Source organism: Cavia porcellus, unplaced genomic scaffold (assembly GCF_034190915.1).
Source record: "Cavia porcellus strain 051 isolate PalLab524CR breed Dunkin Hartley unplaced genomic scaffold, mCavPor4.1 scaffold_33, whole genome shotgun sequence".
Classification (NCBI taxonomy): domain Eukaryota; kingdom Metazoa; phylum Chordata; class Mammalia; order Rodentia; family Caviidae; genus Cavia; species Cavia porcellus.
Window position 1 is genome coordinate 5019920 of NW_026947516.1, and position 11178 is coordinate 5031097.

Genomic DNA, 11178 nt, shown 5'->3' on the forward strand with positions numbered 1-11178 from the left:
ATGGCATAGTCAGCACCAATCCTCACCAACAAATGTGAAAAAGATAATTCACAGCTCACACCACAAGGTGTGCTACAATCAGAACTGCGTTGGCAAAACATCTGAAGTGCCTCTTTGGACTACATCTTCCACAGAGAAACCTGGAGACACAGTTTTCTCTAAATCAGAGAGGATATATTTTCTTTTGACAGTGATCCAAAGCTCCCCACCTTAACGGCACCAAATCCTCAATTTCCTGAATTACCAAAATCCATGAACTCTATTTGTGTCTCACCTTCTTCATCCTTAAAGCCTCCCTTGGAAATCTTCAGCAAATGGCTAACTCTCTAGAGGAAAGAAGGAAAACCATATGACATAAATCCATATCGGTGTTAGAAGCAACGGCATCTCCTTGGCTCTCTGAGCTATGCCTGTTGCCGGTGTACTTGGGTGCTTGTGTGTTGTACATTTCCACTGGCTGATTAATTTGGTTCAAAATCATGAGCAAACTAAAGGTGAGAGAATATGGGTCTGAACATTCCAGACATCTACTCACGGGAAAGGAGCATGTCAAGAAAGTGGTAATTTTTACTGTCAACATTTTTTAAACTTTTGTCAGGAGGTGATTTCATTCACACCCACCTAGTGACCGGCAGGAATCATGATGTCCTCATTAACATCTGCAGCCCCATATGGCACCTGCATTGTGACAAGTGTGGGCATGTTAATTTTCTTAAAGAAGGCAACATTGAACCGCATTTGTTATGAGAGGTGCAAAACAGGTGTTCTGCTTTGTCATTCTCGGGAAACCGTATGGCTTCCAAATTTAAACCACCTTGTGAGGTCAGTCGAAGGCTGCAAAATGTGGCCTCTGCTTAGACGACACATACTGCAGTTTCCTGTTCTCTCTTCAGTGACCAAAGCAGAGGTCAGGCTCTTCTGGAATCTGCGAGCTAAGCATGGAAGAACTGGACAGTAGATACATTGGAAGGGAATGCTAGGGAGATGACCTCTGGTGGACTGTGATGACCGCTAGCTATTTTGTTTCTCTGCAACATATTTTTTGCATGTCCACTCATCTAACTCTGGACATGGAATACTGATGGGCTCTTGTGTCCTTGAATTAAAAACATGGGTGTATCTACCTTCACTGAACTGAAGTTCCCTGATGTAGGCAAGAGAAATGACTTCACTGGACACACAATCTTTTTTGAAAGAATTCACCGTGCATATATTCTTTCCATCCATTTGCAACTTGGTGACATTAGCAACCTTATCCATGACTATGGAGGAAGAGATGGAGGTTCCACTAAGTGCCTTGTCAGACATGACAGGTTACAGAAAGGTAACTTCTTGGGTACAAAGGTGGGTGGCCAGAGTGAATGTGCCTTCCAAACTGGAATCCCACACTGGCTCTCTCCCTGTAGCTGTGTTAAAATGTTGGCACAACTGAGCAGAAGCAACATGTGGGGAATATGCAGCACCAGGGCAGTTGTGTGGGAAGCAATCACAAAAGATTTAGTAGTTGTCTTTCTCCCTGCACTAATGATAATGCTATGATCCAAAGTGGTCACCTCCTCCAGTCACTGTCCCCCATGATTCCCCTCTTCTGCTGTGTGACTTCTGTCCTCTTTAGACTCCATGTAGTCCATCATACTACTATACCTTGGACAGCTCTGCAATACCATCTTCCTGGGACTGGAGGGAAGCTCAGTGGTGTAGCGCATATGTTTAGCATTCATGAGGTCTTGGATTCAACCTCCAGCACAGTCAATCAATGAACTAATGGTTAAAAGATTACTCATCTAGGAGGTGACATTGTTGTAGTTAGGGGTTGTGCAGAATACAATTAGAACGAGGACAAGGAGTTTATAATATTATTTTATAATAGTCACCAGGAGTTAACACAAGAAAGTGCAGGAAATCTATCCACAACACCAAAGACATAGAATATTTAGCCAAGAGCCTAAATCCCTAAGTAATGTCCCAAATGAGTCCAGATCAAAACCCAGAGCTCATGACAGTACTTTCCATGAGTCCAACTGGAGGTCCAGAGCCCACAAGAAGGACACATGCCAGTCTCTTTTAAAGATCCATGCAGGGAAAGCCCAAAGGTCAGCAGTGGAAGCCAGAAAGTCCATGCCAGCAGGCTGAAGGACCTGTGCTGGTGGGATGAGAGTTTTACATTGGAGCTGAGAAGTCACACTCTCAACAAGACCAGGGCTGTCCTTAAAAGCACCACAGCCATCCTCAGCAACACAGAGACTCCAAGTTCCTCCGAAGACAAGCACAGGACATGCCACGAAGCCAGTGTGACGAGTTCATCCTGGAGACCAAGAGTCACATGTCCTCCTTTCCAGACCCAGGAAGCAATGCTCGATGTGAGGACCAGAGCTTCTCCAGAAGAACCAATGGCTCAAACAGCAACACCCAGGAGAACCCACAATGCAGGAATGCAACAACGCATTAACCCCTTAACACCCTCCTTCTCCTTCTCCACCTATTTATGCCAGCAACTTTCCTCAGGTGGAGCATCTATGCTCACTGCCATGCTGATGTAATCCGGCTGGCGTTCAGTTGACCAGTTCTTAATCCATAACAGACATCAACCACTGCTCTGCTACATGCAAAGCTTATTTAGAATCATTCCCTACTTTAGAACTTGTAAGCGGTATATAAGTGAGAGCTCAATGCTTCTCAGAAATTGTGCATTCCTTACTTATAGTAAGCATCCACTGAGTGACTGCCTCAATCAGTACACTGAGTATGACTCCCTTCGTGTGGATGAACTTGTGGAAATCTTTCATTGCTCCCTAAAGCTGAATTTATAACAGGGAAAAATGACAGAGCGATAGATTACACTGGTGGAAGAAGACAATGCCCTGAAGGGGGCCTCCAGGTGGGGCTGGTAGCTGCAGGGCCACATTCTCTGTGCTTGCTGGAGTTCCCATGTGGGGTTCACTCCCAGCAGGTCCTCATTCTCACAGCATGGTGCAAGCTGGGGCCCTATTTCAAGGCAGGGACAGATATAGGCCTTCAATTCTTTTTTCTAATTTTGTATGGGTTATCTATAGAAATGTAAATGATTCACAGCAAGAGACTGCTTCCAAAAGAAGTACGTATGCGCAAGACAGAAATCTGCAGATGTATCTGCTGCTTAACTTTGAAAACCAGAAGCATTTTAAAGGTAAGAACACTTCTGGGAGGGTTGTTTTAGAAAGCATTTCTGATTTTTCTGGTACATGAATCAGCAGCCTTGTAAGGAACTGGGATTGTGTGGAAATCAATTAGGTGGGTTTGTTTTATTCTTTTTGGCTTCGTAAATACACTGGCAACCTTAGAGTCTAACAAGACAACGGAGACTTGACTTTAGAAAGAAGAGGATGAAATGTAAACTCCATGACAAAACTTAAATTTGCATTAAAATGAGAGAGAGAGAGAGAGAGAGAGAGAGAGAGAGAGAGAGAAACTGACACTAAAACATAATCAATTTCCTGGCATCCGAACACATGGACACTTTCCCAGAATGCAGGGGAAAAAAAACCGGACAAATAGATTAAAATGAAAAGAGATTAAAATTACAAAGTGACAAAGAGAAGCATCAACTTATAATTAGTGTTCTGGAAGATGATCCGCAAGCAAATGGAGCAGAAATAATGGCAGAGGATGTAACAAAAGGGAGCTTTTCTAAATGGAGAAAACAACACAGTTGCCAACTGAAGGGGTTGACTTGGGTTTCAGGAAATGTTCATAAAAATAGCGCTGAACCTAGACGTGCTGTGTCAACATCATTCAAATGAAAGTGAAGTAACATCTGCAACCACCCCGCCAGACAAAAGAAGGGTGGCGAGTTGTCTACAGTTTCTTTGTAACACCAAACAATGAAAGATCAAATAACATCTACAGAGTGTCGACAGGTGAGTATTGGAGACAGAATAATTAAATCGAAGAGAGATGTTTCTTGCAATGGGAAGCAGGTACCAAAATATCTCAGGCACAGTCTGGGCCACACTATGTACTATTCAAGCAAGTTTGCTGAAAAACTGACTTGAAAATATATTAGTGATGGGGTGAAGAAGCCTTGATTAATTTATTCAGCTTTCCAGGCACAGCTAAAATGTGACTCCAGCTGAGGAATGAACACAATGTAATTGTTGTAAAGGGTTAAATGATTAAAAAATAATAATAATTATCACTACTATCTTATTATACACCTGTTAAATGCTAGCCTCTCTGAGTTAGAGCTCACCTAAGTCTCATTGGCATTAGATACGTGTTTTTTTTTAATTTTTTATTTTAAAGAGATTAAGATAAAGAGGACATAACAAAGCAGATCATAACAGAACAATGTAAGCAACACAGTATTTCACCACAAGACAACCCAATACAACAGTAGCTACCATAGTGTCTCTTTCCTTGAAATATAGTTGAGTATACCTTCATACACAATAGTATCAAACATAACAAAATAATATAAAACCATTAAAGAGAATGAAAGTATTACAGGGCATTCAGAACCAAATACCAGAAAACAGTGGTAAATATATTATCTCATTGTCCATAAAGATTTGTTTATGCTATCATACATAATACAATCCAAGAAGATACAATATGATAGAACCAATGGAAACAGAAGAACAAAAGTATGGTAGGACTTCAAAACAAGATGGTATTAAATCAGCACTGGCTATTTTGATGTCTTGTTTTCTTCAAAATAGCTGTTCATACCATCACAGAAAATAAAATCAAACAACCCAGGATAAAACCATTCCAACTAATGAATGAAAACATTATAAGGCTTCAAAGCAATGTAATGGGGAACCATAAACTCTTATGTACTCTTACCATTTCTTACACTAGGGAGACTATACGGTATTTATGTATGTGAGTTTGATTTATTTTGCTTATGAGTTATGGTCTCAAGTTGTGTCCATTTATTTATAAATATCTCAGTGTGATCATTCTTCATAGCTGAGTAGTACTCCATTGTATAAAAATACTACATCTTTTTTATCCATTCCTCAGTTGTTGGACACTTAGGTTGTTTCCAAAATTGGACTATTACAAATTGTGCTGCCATAAACATGGGTGCACATATATCACTGTGGTATTATGTTTTCAGTTCTCCTGGGAATGGCATTAGATAAGTATTCATATCAAAATACAGACAGAAAAAAATCATAGATGATAAGTGGTGCCTAAGATGACCTGGATGTTTTGTAAGAAGCAAATTCAGAGTGGTAACAGTGGTGCCCTGTTTCAGGGATACCACATTAATGATGGTACACTTGCCTTCTTATTTAGCAAAAATCTATACCAGTATTTTTGTAATATGTCTACACATAAGAATCATCCAAGGAGGTTTAAAAATGATGCTGGTGTCTCCCTGACCCTAAGAGTATGATTCGATTTTCTGCTTGTCTTCTTTTATTTGGAGTTCTATTTTCATTGGGAGGCAATATTTGGAAGAATGTCTATGTTTTTCTCCAGTTGCTTTTTTTACAGTCTTTCAAAGTTTGGATCATGTACCCCTGCTGTGTTCTCAGCCTTTACATTAAGGGTGATGTCTTGATTCTACTCACGAGGGTGCTTTGGAAAGCCAGACGTGCTTCTCCATCTCTCCCAGCACTGTGTCACTGCATCACACTATTGGAATGGATGTAGATGGATGCAGACACAGGCTGCACTTACAGTAAAGTCTCTGTCACGCTCACATTGCCTAGCAATTATTTCTGTGTTCTCCCCTTGATTTCCACTCTGCCTTCTATTACACATGGAATCATTTGAGTCAGGGGAGAAACTCAGACACCTGAAGGACAGACACAAGGAGCTATGATACAGTCACCGAGGGATGACACAGGTCATATGAATGGCCAGACTCAGGGATGTCTAGAGCTAAAGAGTGCCTGCTCCCTGGTAGAAGACAGTGATGTCAGAGGAATTAGTGAAAAAAGACAAGGAGTACAAAAGGATAAAGAAGAAGGGGAGGAGAAAGGAAAGAAAGAAGGGAGGAGGAGGAGGAGGGGAAGAGAAAGAGGAGGAGATCTTAAAAAGGAGAAACCAAAGAAGTGCTCCACACCAGTCAAACAATGCAGACCTTTGCAGGGTAGCACTGATGCTGAGTCTCTCCTGTTTCTGTTCCTAGTCAAGGATTGAGAAGGGAATGTCAGAATTACAATCTGTTAACTTTCTAAAGAAATTGGAATATCAGCTTCCTTTTAGTCTATGTTTCTATAAACAAACACACAAAGGAAAATACTACTACCATAGTGATGATGTTCAAGGCATACACCTGACATCATGAATTGTATTGTTTTCTCCTTGTCCTAGGGATTAAGGGTCAACCCCAGGAAAGTATGATGCGGAGAAGCTGAGGAGAACCCCAAAAACTCATGCTGTCCACAAGTACCGATGTGGACTGCTTTCTTACACATGATCTCAGCCAAAAGGCCAAGAAGTGATTGGAGTATTTGTCCTAGAAAACAGCCCAGTGAGTTTAGCCCAGGTAGTTTACATGTTCTTTGTGTAAATGAATGTAAACCATATTTCACTAGTATGTAAGGAATCAAAAACCCTATACAAATAGTGTCTCCTCCAACTCATTGGTTGACCAGCCATTGCAAATAGTAATAACTTTACCAAAAGTTATAAATATCTTTCCACTCTGTCCAATAACCTCCGTGCAAGTCTTCCCTATTGGAAAATGGTGAGTTAATTTTTTCTAATAAAAGAGATCCCCCGACATTATCATTAACCTTCACAGATTAACTGTTCAGAAAAAGTCTTGCCTGTAATTGTTTTACCCAAACACTGAGTTGCTTTGTACACACTAGCAACAGGTCTAAAAGAAAATAGTATCAGAGATCTTGAAACACACATACCAAAAGAAGATATGTCAGTTGAGAGTATCACTTATGTTTCAGAAGAGCTTTTCAGAATAATAAATCTTTAGCAATCTTCTGCTGGAGAAATGCTCACAAGTAGCAGGACAATGGATACTGCGTGATTCTACTTAGATGGTCTATCTAAGGTAGTAAAAGCAACATGAGCTTAAAACACAATGGTGCTGATGAGAAATAGTTTAATGCATATACATCCCTAATTACCAAATTCAATAAATTCGATAGATCTGCTATACAACCTCATACCTTAACAAAATTGCAATGTATACTTCAAACAATAAGTGCATAGATCTCACATTAAGTGTTCTTAAGTGTGTATACTAAGCTTACAGTCTGCCAATGCACCACGCCATCAGTCCCTGTTACAATCAACCCCTTAAAAATAATTATAGCATCAATAGTAGAATTAGGAAAGGATAAAAAAATGCCAGGAAAAGGGAGCTAACAATTTTTAAAAATTGATAGTATGCCTTTTTTTAATTCCTGAAAGCTATATTATGGTATAGCAGAGTCAAATCCAGAAAAGCACTTAAAAAAAAAAATAAAGCATGTATATTTAAAATGTCACAGTTAGATAATAGGATGACTTTTCCATTTACAAATTCTTAATCTGTATTAAAGGAGTCCTGCCAAAAAGAACTGGGAATATTTCATGAATTTATAGGCACTGTTTGCCAACCTGATCCAATTTTTCTCTTGTTGAAACTGCTTCATTAATTTAATGTGCAAGAAATAAATATTTGATGTGCAATTAGTTGGAGATTATTATGGTCATAATGGAACCTTTCCAAATAAACAGCTGCTCCAGCACTTTAAATGCATGAAAAGCAAGACACGAAATAGAAAATATAATGAAACACCAGCTCTGCAGAGGAAAAGTGTTAAAATATTCAATTAGTGGGTAAGATGGCTGTTGCTTTAGAAGTTTGGTGGTGGTTTATCAGAGCATAACAGTGTAAAAGCTGCTAAACTTCAGCTGACTATTCATCTACCTGAAATTTCATGGAAACGTTCACCTACAGAGACAGTTCTGTTCAAGAAGAAAACATTATTGAAATAGACATTAACCAATTCTGATTCTATCACATTACTCATTATATATATGTTTTATATTTATACATTTAATTCATAGGATTACTCTACAATCACAGATCTATACAAACTCTAAATGTTGGTATGTAGAGCCATATATGAATTGTAATGATTTCACTTTGAGAGACAATGATGTCTGTCCTTAAATATATGCCCATGATGGTTTGTTTAAATTTGAATGAGCCTATGATTTCAACCTTTGCAGGAATTCATGTCCTTACGTTCTCCAAACTCTTGGCTTCTGAGCTGGAGTCATTCAATGTGTGGCTCAACTGTGTGCTCATAGAAAGGATGCCTAAAGCTATTTGACACACAGACAACAGAACAGATAAACATCAGAGGGTGAGCCTTAAGCTCCATGGAGAAGTTTCTTCTATTGAGAAGGGAACAAATCCTTTACCACTCTCTTCTATTGGGGGCTCAATAGAAAAAGCACAAAGCACTTCCAACTAGTAAAAATCTGACCTGTAATTATGGTTCAGGACTGAATATCAAAGGGACCAGTGGGAACTGTCTACAACAACCAAGGTGCTGATATACATTCCTGGGATGCAGACTCGGGGCAAGGTGATCGTCACAAGGCCTTCTTCCCTTTTGCTCATGTGAGTTTGCAGCTGATTACAATTTGTCATTCTTCGTTGCTCGAAAAAACCCACTGCTCTGAGAAAATTCACACTGCTATTTTTCCCTGTGCTTTCTGCTGTCTTTAAGAGACTCCCTTCACCCTTCCTTCCTGACTGCCACAAGGTGATAAAATGAGTAGCTTTCCTCTTCCTGACCTTTCCACAAGGATCTTTTCAGCTCCTGATGGATCCAGAAATAATACACCCAAGTGACTAGATAAACGCTCCTAAAAACATGGAGCTACAGTAAACCTTTGCTTCTTGATACTGATGTCTGTCAAGTATTACCTTACAGCACTGATGGGTAACTAACTGTTATGGATTAAAAACTGGTGATCAATTTAACACCAGCTGGATTACATCAGCATGGCACTGAGCGAAGATGCTCCACCTGAGGAAAGTTGCCAGCATAAATAGGTGGAGGAGAAAGGAGATGTTGAGGCTTTAAGGCATTATTGCATTGAGGTATTGTGGGTTATCCTACATGTTGCTGTTTGAGACATTGGTTCTCCTGGAGAAGTTGTGGTTCTCCTGGAGAAGTTGTGGTTCTCACATCAAGCCTTGCTTCCTGGCTCCAGAGGGGAAGACATGTGCTGCTTGGTCTCCAGGATGAACTCGGTCACGCTGGCTTCCTGGCATATACCCAACTGTGCTTGTTGTCTGAAGAACTTGGGTCCTCCATGTCACTGAGGATCAATATGGTGCCTTTCAGGACAGCCCTGATCTTTGTTGTGAGTGTGACTTCTCGGCTGCAGCATAGAACGCTCAACCTACCAGCACAGCTCCTTCACCCTGCTGGCATGGACTTTCTGGCTTCCACCACTGACCTTTGGGTCTTCCTGGCAAGGATCCATAAAAGAGACTGGCGTGAGTCCTTCTTGTGGGCTCTGGACCTCCAGTTGAACTTGTGGGAGGTGTTGTCATGAGCTCTGGATTTTCATCTGGACTCATGTGGGACATTGCTGTGGGATTTAGTCTGTTGACTAAATATTCTATGTCTTGCTGTTACAGATAGATTTCCTGCATTTTCTTGTATTAACTTCCAGTGACCATTATAAAAATAGTATTATAAACTCCATATCCTGATTCTAATTGTTCTCTGCACAACCCCTAACTACAACATTAACACACACCCCACAGGAATTCATCAGTGAAAGAACAGGAGCATTAAACTTGTGTAATTTGCCCCACATAACAAGTGTAATTGATGGACAGGAAGTACTTTGCTCATAAAGGAAATAGACCATCTTCAGACCTCATCCAGTAAATGGGTAACCCTAACCAAGCCAGGAGAGGTGCTAAGTATCTCTCCAAACTAGGAAATCATAGCCTAAAAATCAAAGGATAGAAAATCATAGGCCATTCACCAGGACCCCCAAAGCAGAGGCATGGTAGCAATTTTATTCTCAGGCCAAGTAAACTTCACCCTAGGACTGATTAGGAGGGAACAACAAAAGTCATCAGATGTTATTTGAGGGAATAAACCAATCTGAAAAGATAATAATTAGAAATGTATTTGCACCAAATACTGGAGCACCTGACTTTATAAAACAAAGACTTCTGAACATAAAAGACTGAATACATACCAGCATGATCACAATAGGTGACCTCAGAGGTTTCCCACTTTCACAAAGACGCAGATGTCAGAGACATCAGTGAAGAAATACCAGAGCTCAACTACACTTTTGTACAAATGGACTTAATAGGTTACCTACAAGGTATTCTACTGTTCTACAGCAGAATACAATTCTTCTCAACAGCACATGGAACTTTCTCCAAAACAGCACACATATGAGTCCTCAAAACCCCCCTTAGATAAACACAAAGGAACCAAAATCACCTCATGTAAGCAGTCACATTGTTGTGTATTAAACCTAGAAATCATTTACAAAGGAAACTACAGAAAATTTATTAACCCCTGGAAAATTAATGACAAACTCCCGAACAGTCAATAGGTAAAATAAGAAATCAAATAACTCCTAAAATCAAACAGCTCCAGGGCAGCACACTGGAACCTATGTGGGGGGCATAGTAACCACAGCCTAAAGAGGGAAGATTATTCCAGCAAGAGCCCACAGTAACAAACAGAGTAAGTTTATGCTTAAAGAGGGAATTCTAAAGATCCAAATAGACCTTAGTGACATTGAGACTTCAAAACTACATTAAAAAATCAGTGAGTCAAAGAACTGGGAAGAGGTCTTGGCCAGCTACATTTCAGACAACGACTTAATACCTAAAAATATAAAGAATTATAAACTGTTAGACTCTTCCAAATAAAAGACTCAATCCAATGAGTGACAGAAATGAGTAGATACATCTCAAAAGAAGAAATACAAAAGACCCATAAATACCTAAAAAAAAATTTGTTCACCAATACTGGTCACTATGGAAATTCAAATTAAAACAACACTGAGATTCCATCTTAATCCAGAAAGAGTGGAAATCATAAAAAAAATCAGATAAGAAATCCTGTGAAGTCTGTGCTGATAAAATGACCCTTCTGCATAGCTGTTGGGAATAGAAACTACTGTAATCATTATGGAAATCAATGTGGAAACGTATCAAAACCCAGAAGAAAGTCC

At 39.8% G+C, this 11178-nt stretch overlaps 1 long non-coding RNA gene across 1 annotated transcript; it reads left to right on the forward strand.

Moving 5' to 3' along the window:
* Positions 1-3130: 3130 nt before the first annotated feature.
* LOC134474557 (uncharacterized) lies at positions 3131-9674 on the forward strand. Its single transcript, XR_010045398.1, has 2 exons — positions 3131-3896; positions 8179-9674. It is a non-coding gene; the product is annotated as an uncharacterized LOC134474557 (long non-coding RNA).
* The last annotated feature ends 1504 nt before the right edge of the window (positions 9675-11178 follow it).